Raw genomic sequence first — 9,531 nt, forward strand, 5'->3', positions numbered from 1 at the left:
ACAGGCTGAGGATTCTGCTAGGGAACATTTTCAGGGATGACAAGATGGTGACGAAGCCATGGTCTTTATCTCACCTACGTAATGGTGTCCTTGGGTCCCCTTGGAGTTTACCCCTTTCCTAACAGAATGGAAGGTCCTGCTGTCTCTTCCACATATTACTCGCAGTCAACGACAGAGGGCTTTTCCACGCCAGGCCTTCAGATCCCAGTAGGAAGCTTTACTTATCTTGCCCCTTGGGGGGCTGCGGCTGGCTTTCCCGCATGAGACCTATTCTGCATTGAACAGGAAAGCACAAACAAGCTCAATGCACAGCATAGATAAAATGCTTTCAATGTTCTCTGTTACGACAGTGATCCCCATAGAGATGTAACCTTCAGCTTATGAAGAGTTTTTTCTGAGTCCAAAGTTGCCGCCATCTGTGGGGGTTTTCACCCTAACCTTGCCCTTCTGCCCTTTGTGGATCCTCCTGGAATGGTCCACAGGCGTCTACATCTGCTGTTCCCCAATGCCACCAGCAAGGGGCGCGCGAGATGAAACAGTTCTGTCCTGGGATGTACCACTAAGGGGTAGCGGTAAGACCACCCACTCTGAAAGGTACCAGTGGGAGAGGGCATGTGACAACAGAGAGAAGGTCCCCTTACACCGCGACGGGCATGGACCACAGTTCCCTGCGGGGGCACTCATGGCGCCACTGGGTCCATCCCCATTCGCTCCTCTTCGTCTTCCCACTGCTTTCGAATCCCAGTGGACACAGGTATTAAGCGGAAACTTTCTTTGTCTCTTTTTCAACCTCACCCCTTCGTTGGTGGGACGACTAAGGAGGGAGAGGCTGGCTGTCGGTTTGGGTATGGCGGCAGGGAAGCCTTCTGGGCAGTGATTGGCCACCGCGTGATTGCCTGCACTGTGGTCTCAGAACTGGAACTGAGGGCGAGAGGCGCCTGTATACGCATGCGCCTGCGTTGGCGTGCGCGACTTTTCAGAGCATACAATTTTCCTCCGAGTTTTATTGCTTTTCCAGAAGGAGTCTAATAGCTGCCCTGGTTAGTGGCGAGGTTTGGCGCAGTCGCTGGCTGTGCATGGTGACGGCGTTTCAGTCTTGTTCTGCTCTCGCTCACTGTGGATTGTGTTGTAACGCATGGTCATTCACACAAATGCATGCAATTCATGTCCAGGGAGACGTCCCTGAGTTTGGTGTCTCTCCCTCGAGAATAAGCTGTATCTGGCAGCTTGGGATTGTGTATTGCTACGTGTGACAACACGGGTGCTGTTTGGGTACATTTGATTTCCATGAGCCTTTGGGCAGGGTTGTGAGTGATGGTATATTTGATCTGAGTGGATTTTGCGAGCCATAGTACAAAGCCTCTAGGATGTGTGCCTGTATACCGGGATGTGCATCTTTGGAGCTTGCTGGCTTTTCAGTCCCTGGGTGTGAGATCTCTGTGTAGGTGTCTGCACCCCAGAATGTGAGATCACTGAGCTTTTGATTCTGGGTCCGAAGTTGTGATGCTTCTGTGCTGCTTTAAGGATGGGTCAGTCTAACGGTGTAAACTATCAGCTGCTTGGGGATCTAGGCACAGGTTGCAAGTTTTTCATTTGTCTAGAAACTTTATCTTAAGATTATATGATGTTCTTGAGTTATTAAAACTTCTGTCTTTCTGTTTAGGGGTGTCTGTATTAGGTAGGTAAGTGTCCCAGTGGTTTGGGAGTCAGTCTCCATGATGTGAAGTATCTGTGCAGCTCTCATTTGTTTCCGTCTGGAAGACTTTGGTCTGTTTGAAGGGTCTTTGTCACAGTGTGTATGGTTATGGTCCCTGTTGTGTTTGAGGGTTTGAGACTCGAGTTGTGTGCTCTCTGTGCAGAGATTCAGTGAGCTCTTTTTGGGATCTCTGGGTTTCTATGAGCTGTTTGGAGTCTTTGTGTGAGATATAAAACCTCTTATGTTCTTGGCTGTGAGGTCTCTGTCCGGGAACTGAGGATTTGGAAACTGGCAGATATGATTCTGAAGCCTGGAACCTGACATGTTGACTATGTGATCTCAGTTTGTATCATAAATAATACAATGGGGCCAGTGCCCATCTTGGAGGGTACCTGTGCATGTTAGCAATGTGTGTAAAGGGCCTGGCTCCAGACTGTCCTTCAGCAAATGTTTTCTGAGCACCTGCCATAGACCTGAACACTATTGGAGGACTTTGGGACAGGACAAAACCAACCAAGTCTCTCATTTCATAGACTTGGTGGTCAGTAAATACTTAAGGATGGCAGATACTATGAAGAAAGATATTGCCTGATCAGGGGAAAAGATGTATGTAGGTATGATGTTATTATTTTATTCAAGATAATGAGGGAAAGACTCCGTGAAAGATGGCAAGTAAGCAGAGATCTGGAGGAAGTAAGGGAGCTGGCTATGGGTTTACCTAAAGGAAGAGCATTTCAGGCAGAAGGAACAATAAATGCAAGAGTCCTGGCATGGAAATCTACTTGGCATGCTCCTGAAGGTCAAGGAATCCTGTGATGCGCTGGGTTTGGCACGTAGCTCTCATTGAAAGGGGCCTGGTGCTGCTATTTCTGTTTCTCCCACAGTTTGTGGTCTTCTGCATTTCTTAGATGAAGGACTCAAGGCTCCAACATGTGCCCTGCACCTTCTCTCCTACCTATACTTGAAATTAGAGTGAAACCTTCTGGTCCATCATGAGAGACAGAGAGCTTCAGTGTACCAGCTAGAGGGATGATAGCATCCACGCTGAATGTCAGCCAAGCAGCAGACATCAATTATAATCATGGGATTATGAGGCATGGGAATCATGCCTCATAACATTGCTCCTCTTGATGGAGGGCAGGACTTAAGAAGGAGAAAGGAACTGGGGCAAAGGAGAGAGGCAGGAAGGGGAAGCTGGAGGACAATGAGAAAGAAAACGAGTGGTTTCATCACATTGCTTGGATTTGGCCCAATTCACCTTAATGAAATGATTGGATTAGGAAATGTGGAATCTGTAACCTATTTCTTTCCTGATATTGGGAAGTTTTGTCTTTAGTTATCTTTTTCTTTTATTCTTGTGGGTGGAAACTTATGAATTCATATTGACCTTTTGAAAGAGCCAGCTTTGGGTTTTGTTGATTATCTATATATTTTTTCTAATATCTGTTCTGATCTCTGTTTTCCTTATTTTGCTGACAGTCTCACTACCAAAGGGGTTTAATAAAGTCCCTCAGAGTTTCCCAAGTATAGTGAAATCTCACAGATTCTAGGGCGCTGTTGTGGCCACACTGAGTGAGATTCACTGAGTGTAGATCATGGAATCTGCACTTTTTAAAAGAATTCCTCAGTTCTGATTGACATGGACAACTTGTCTAGGCACTACTGGAGCAGAGGCATGGTCTTATTTCGCCTACTGCCAGGCTCTGTCTCCATTGGGAGCGTGTGACAGGGGTTTCCTGCCTTCTCTGATGCACAAACCCAAGACCTCCAGTCTAGGAGACTCACTGACATGCTGTCTGCTGTTCTGAGGAGGCTCTTGTTTGTAGACCATCGTTTCTACAAAACATCCTGATGCCAGTCTTGTCAAGCCTCCATTTGAAAGATTTCTGAAGAAATCAGATTTCTATTTAGTGCGCATTTCTATGATGTAGGATCAATTTGTGTCATGTGGTAGCTGTTATTCTACATATTTTGCTGAAGCCTTTGGATCTTACCCTTGACTGAATAAATACAGAACACCCAGAGTTTTCCACAGCACGTCCAGACCTGTGGCTCCCTTACTGCTGGGCGACACTGAACAGGTTACGTAGCGCCTCTGTGCCTCATTCCTCTTTTAACCACATGGAAACACTAGCTTCGAGTAAATTTAACTACTTCATGGGGCCGTGTAGACCACTGACCATGTTAAGTCATGGGAAATTGTCAGGACAGTACGTGCCATATGGTGTGTTCCAAGTCAATTCTAGCTGTTGTCATTACTGTTGGTAATATTATTGCTGTTCCACATTTCCCTGGAGATTGTTCCAGAGACACAATGTCAAGACCACCTTTGACACACCGCATGGACCTTGCATTATTATTTCAGGCTTTTCGGGGCCTTAAGAATGGAGTGTATGAGGTATGAGGGAGGGTTTTTGTTGTTGTTTTTTAGCACAGTGAGTATCCCCCTCTTCTTATGGGGATATTGTGAAGCTTAAAGGAAATATTTGGGTTTCATCATGTGCTCGTATGAAAAACTTTAGTGAATATTCTATGTGAAGTTAGACGTCTAATGCCCTCTTCATAGGATTTGCATCATGACGGGAAAGCAAGTGGTCACTGGAGAGTTATACAACATGAGTATATACATCTTTAAAAGCATTGCCCAGGGAAATTAAAAGGCCAAGAAACCTCATCACATGGCCTTTCTTCCCATTATTTTTATCAAGTCTAATTCTCAATCAAATTGTGAAGATCTGAAACTGATGAGGATATGAAAACATGAATAGTCAGACGATCATCAGGAATGCTTCATTTCTTGTGTAGTTTTCACATTTCCAGTTTTGTTGTGTTTCTTATTTCTTCCACTAATACTCATGATTGTTTAATCCAAGAGTGATGATATGGATATTTTCCGAGGTAAATCCTGAGGAGATGTTCAGCTGTGTTTTGGGATGGAGAGTCTGAAGACAGGGGCACAGATCAGAGATGACACAGATCAGTTGGGATTGGGGAGGTAAAAGCATGGGGTCAGGGACAGGGCGATATGAGTACAAGCAGAAACGGAAGTGAAGAGAGACAAGAAGAAAAGCTCACCCTTCTGGATCGTGCTTAGCTCTCCATAAGTGCACAATGTACGTATATACTCCATGTGTACTCAGAAATCTTTGAGCACTCATAGCAACACTGTACGGTGAGCAGTTTCAATGCTATCATCCCTTTCTGCAGTTGAGGAGCAGAGACACACAGACGTTAATGGGTGAATGAATTTGCACAAAGTCACCTAGCTGGCAAGAGCTGAGTCAGATGGGTGCCCAGGCCAGAGAGAAACAGCCAGGTGTGGTCTCTGACTCCCAGTCTGGATACAGTGCAGTGTCTCGTCTACTGTGGGTCAGAAGGCAGATCAACATGTCCATCCGCATGAAACCCTACAATGGATCTGCCTATGGACTGAACACAGTCTCTCCTAAGTGCATGAAAGACCGTGGGGAGTCATGTCAACATGCACACATCACAGAGAACAGTTCCTAGTGCATGTCAAGCTGTAAACATGTATTTGCCATGACAGACATTAGTGGAACACCCTCATCATTCTGGAAAGTAGCATAACCATAGAAATAATATAATGATAAACAGAACAACAAATACAATATCATGAAGACATTACCTCGCCCATCTCCTAATTTTCTTAAATGCAGATTCAACCTGAAAGGCAATAGACCGCATACTAAATTTTTTTTTCGCTTAAGCGTGACATTCTAGATAATTTCCAAATAACATTTTATTAGTATTTTAATTTGTTATATCTTCATTGTTACATGGGCAGTTTTCCTATTATAATTGAAAGATGGACTTTCTTAAAGCTCATTCTCTTCAGGTATCTTGAGGTTTCAGCATAAAAAGTTGTGTTGGTATCCCTTCCAGGTGAAAACCCAATCTGCACACTGAAGTCAGAAGTATGATTTTTGGTACAGTAGGTAGGGGGCTGTAGGGGAGGAGAGAGGTTCTGATAGAAGGTTAGCTAAGCCTGCAAGCATTGTGAAAAAGGTCACTGACTCTATAGGTGCAAGCCAAACAACAACTCACAGGTCCCTAGGAAGACACTGGTGTTCCTTGCACAGAAGTGTCTGTGTTAAGACTTTCAGACCATTGCTCTTTTGGCTCCCATGATGCAGTGGGGCAGCCTGTGACACTTATAACACAGTCCTGCTTTGACTCAGGCTGTGGATGAGAGTCACAGCCTGCCCTGCAGCACCGCCCCTTTTGTGGGTGATCTGGAGGCCGTTTGTGATGTCTGGGAGTTGACAGATTCTGACGAGCACGGAGGAAGAAAATACATAGCTCGGGGGTACATGCACCATCCTTCATAGAGATGCTGGTTACCGTTACTGTTACAGTAACCAGCTGGGAATGAGAAGAGTTTGATTTGGTGACTCAAAGAAGAAATGTGGAAGTGAATTCAATGCAAAGGGAGAAAACATATTCAGTTCCGTTCAGTTCGTCACTCAGTCGTGTCTGACTCTGTGCAACCCCATGAATCGCAGCACGCCAGGCCTCCCTGTCCATTACCATCTCCCGGAGTTCACTCAGACTCACGCCCATCGATTCGGTGATGCCATCCAGCCATCTCATCCTCTGTCGTCCCCTTCTCCTCCTGCCCCCAATTCCTCCCAGCATCAGAGTCTTTTCCAATGAGTCAACTCTTCGCATGAGGTGGCCAAAGTACTGGACTTTCAGCTTTAACATCATTCCTTCCAAAGAACACCCTGGGCTGATCTCCTTTACAATGGACTGGTTGGATCTCCTTGCACTCCAGGGGACTCTCAAGAGTCTTCTCCAACACCACAGTTCACAAGCATCAGATTAAGAGGGGGTAAACAGCTACAACTCCCATTTCTGTAGCAGGGCAGGGTGCTCCATCACTGTTGCGAAAAGGCTCTGTGCTCTGAGCTCTGGGAGGGAGTGATGAGTGTTCTAAGGACCCGCCATCACCCTTAAGCAGGGGGCGCTGAGAGTGTGAAGAGATAAGTCTCAGCCTTTAGTACTGACAGACACAGAAAGCTTCTTAGCTCCATTGAGAGTGGGGCTGTGGCATATTAGGGAAACTCAAAGGTAAGGTGGTGGTGGTGGTTCGTTTTAAATCGCTCAGTTGTGTCTGACACTTTTCATGAGACCCCAATGGACTGTAGCACCCCAGGCTCCTCTGTCTTGCACTATCTGCCATAGTTTGTTCAAATTCATGTCCGTTGAGTCAGTGATGCTATCTAATCATCTCATCCTCTATTTCCCACTTCTCCGTTTGCCTTCAATCCTTCCCAGTGAAAGCTTGTTGCTGAACCATGAAAGACCCCAGGATTCTTGGCCTCTGGAGAAGACTTAAGTCTGGGGCCAGAGACAAGACTTGATGGCTCAGAGCTTTTGTGTAATAAAGTTTCATTAAAGTATAGAAGAGATAGAGAAAGCTTCTGACATAGACATCAGAAGGGGGGGCAAAAAGAGTGCCCTCCTGCTAGTCTTTAGCTGGATGTTATATAATTACTAGCAGTCTGCTAATTAAAGAAAGGAAATGTCTCAAAACTCAGAGAATGTCACCAGGCCCCTCACCCACAACATGCATTTTGGGATAAACATTGGCACCAGGTGAGTCCTCCCAGGCCATAAAACGATTGACTTGAATCTTGAAGAAAGGCATATTTCCATATTTCTGAGCCTTTAGGCAGAACCGCCTTGAAAACAGAGTCTAGGGTAAATGCACAGAACATTAACATAGCTTAAGACAAGTATTTCCATAAGAAAAATGCACTGGTTAGCCCAAGGTTTGAGAAAAGTTAAGTTCAAGTCAAACCAGGTGTCATTATGGCAACACAAAATTTTAGGAGAATTCTCTCTTTATATTTGTATAGAAAAGGGGAAAAAATAGAACACTAATTTGTTTCCTCCTGCCGCTTAAGAGAGAGATATAAAAATGTCCGACACTTGCAGCCTGTTTCCTTTGTTTGGAGACCCCTGGCCTTCCTTCCTGTTACCCTCCCATTCCCCTATTTCCTTTTAGGAGAATTATGTTGCCTAGGGAAAAGGGCGTCTTTCTCATTCCATAACTGCTTCCGAGCTGAGAAGGGGCGTTGTCCCTAACTTGGTGAGGCAACAGATTCTCCTAACCCTCATATTGAGGGTCTCTGATCCAGGGGTCCCAAGTAGTAGCTGGAGGAAGCTGCAGCAGTCACAGGAGTTGGAGCAACCATTTGTAACTTAAAAGCCTTCATGCGACTAGAAACAAATCTAGCTACACAGTTACAGGTGCAGGGAGCAAACAGCAAAAACAGAACAATCAGAATTATTGCAAGTAAGATAGTTTTCCACCATGGGGAACTAGTTAACGTCTCCTAAAGCGAGGCAATTGAGGCTTCAGGAGCATCCATAGCCTGAATCATCATCTTCGTGTGTTTAGCAAAATGAGTCACACTAGTGCTCATATCAGGTATAGATGTACAGCACTGGGTATGAATAATGTCACAAGTTCCTCCTCGTGCAGCTGTCAGAATATCGAAGGCCAATCTGTTTGGTAAAACCACCTTTCTAATTTGTATTTGTTCAGCATTAAGAGCTGAAATAGCTTTTTGAGAATCTTGTAATGCCTGTTGAGTAAAATTAGTCAAAGCATCCACTCGTAGCATAACATCTGTAGTTCCCAGAGTGGGAACAAACACTGCAGCCAAATAATCACACCAGCGAAATACAGACGTTGCCCACGGAGTTTAAGGTGTGGTACATTAGCAGGCTTTTCTGGAAGCTCAGAAAAGATGAAGCCGTGAGTAAAAGCTAGACCTAGGGTACATCTCCCTATGCAGCCAGGGAGAAGCCATGCCCATAGGTAAGAGCCACATATCCAATAGGTCCCGTTTGGAGCAAGCCAGCAGGACTGAGATATCCAGTCCCAATCAGTGTCTGGCCAGGCAAAGGGAGGACCTGAACTGGGGTTGGAAAATATGGGAATGATTACCTTGCATATTTCCTGAGGCAGGAGTCCCAATCGTTTCCAATCATTATAATTAAGTTGTTGGCTAATTCTGGGGATGGCTCTATTTGTTCCCAGCATATAGGGGCAGTAGACATTAGATGTCCTTTATCAGGATTTAGCCATATAACCTCATATCATCCCATATTTGATCAACGTCAGGTAAAAAAGCCGCTAAATCTAGACCCACTTACTTTATGTGCAGCGAAATAGTCATTAAACCGAGACAATGTATAATCAAAATTAAAAGCCATGTTATGTCCATAGCTAAAGTACAAAGTGTTGTACCGGTCCCTCTTAGGGTTGTTAGATGTCATCAGATTAAGAAGAGGCATCACATATGACTGTTGTGGAAGGTATTCACAGACTTGGAGAAAGTCTTTTCCTTGAAGTGGAGATGTCCACCATGGGAAGCTGCCGGGAGCCAGCGTGAGGAACTCCGCCCGTGGCAAAGGTCATGAGGAAGGAGGCTTCGGCATACGCAAAGGCGGGATCGAGCCTCAGGAAATCCGCTGTTCCCGAGCATCTACCCCCAAACCAGAGTCTGTCTACTTTACTGCTTTATGCTCTCACCTACACCTCTGACTTTATGGGGGGCTGTCCCCTACCTCTCTCGGAGAAGGAGTTAACCTACAGCTCCAGTTAATAAAAATTCCTGGGTATGACAAGGGTGTCTCAGGTCAAACCTCTCTGCTGGCAGACCAGCTTGTGTGACAGGATTATCCCCACTCTTGCTACTAGGTACATGATTGTTTACAACCTCTCAACCATAAGCAGCACAGAGAGTTTGGAGTATTTTGAAAGTCTTAGTTACCATCGGGTTTTTCTAAAGATAAAAATC

The 9,531-nt window shown here is 45.2% G+C and overlaps 1 pseudogene; it reads right to left on the reverse strand.

Moving 5' to 3' along the window:
* Positions 1 to 7,762: 7,762 nt before the first annotated feature.
* LOC132658783 (endogenous retrovirus group PABLB member 1 Env polyprotein-like) lies at positions 7,763 to 9,112 on the reverse strand (annotated as a pseudogene).
* Between the last annotated feature and the right edge of the window lie 419 nt (positions 9,113 to 9,531).

The sequence above is a fragment of the Ovis aries genome, chromosome X (assembly GCF_016772045.2).
Source record: "Ovis aries strain OAR_USU_Benz2616 breed Rambouillet chromosome X, ARS-UI_Ramb_v3.0, whole genome shotgun sequence".
Taxonomy (NCBI): Eukaryota; Metazoa; Chordata; class Mammalia; order Artiodactyla; family Bovidae; genus Ovis; species Ovis aries.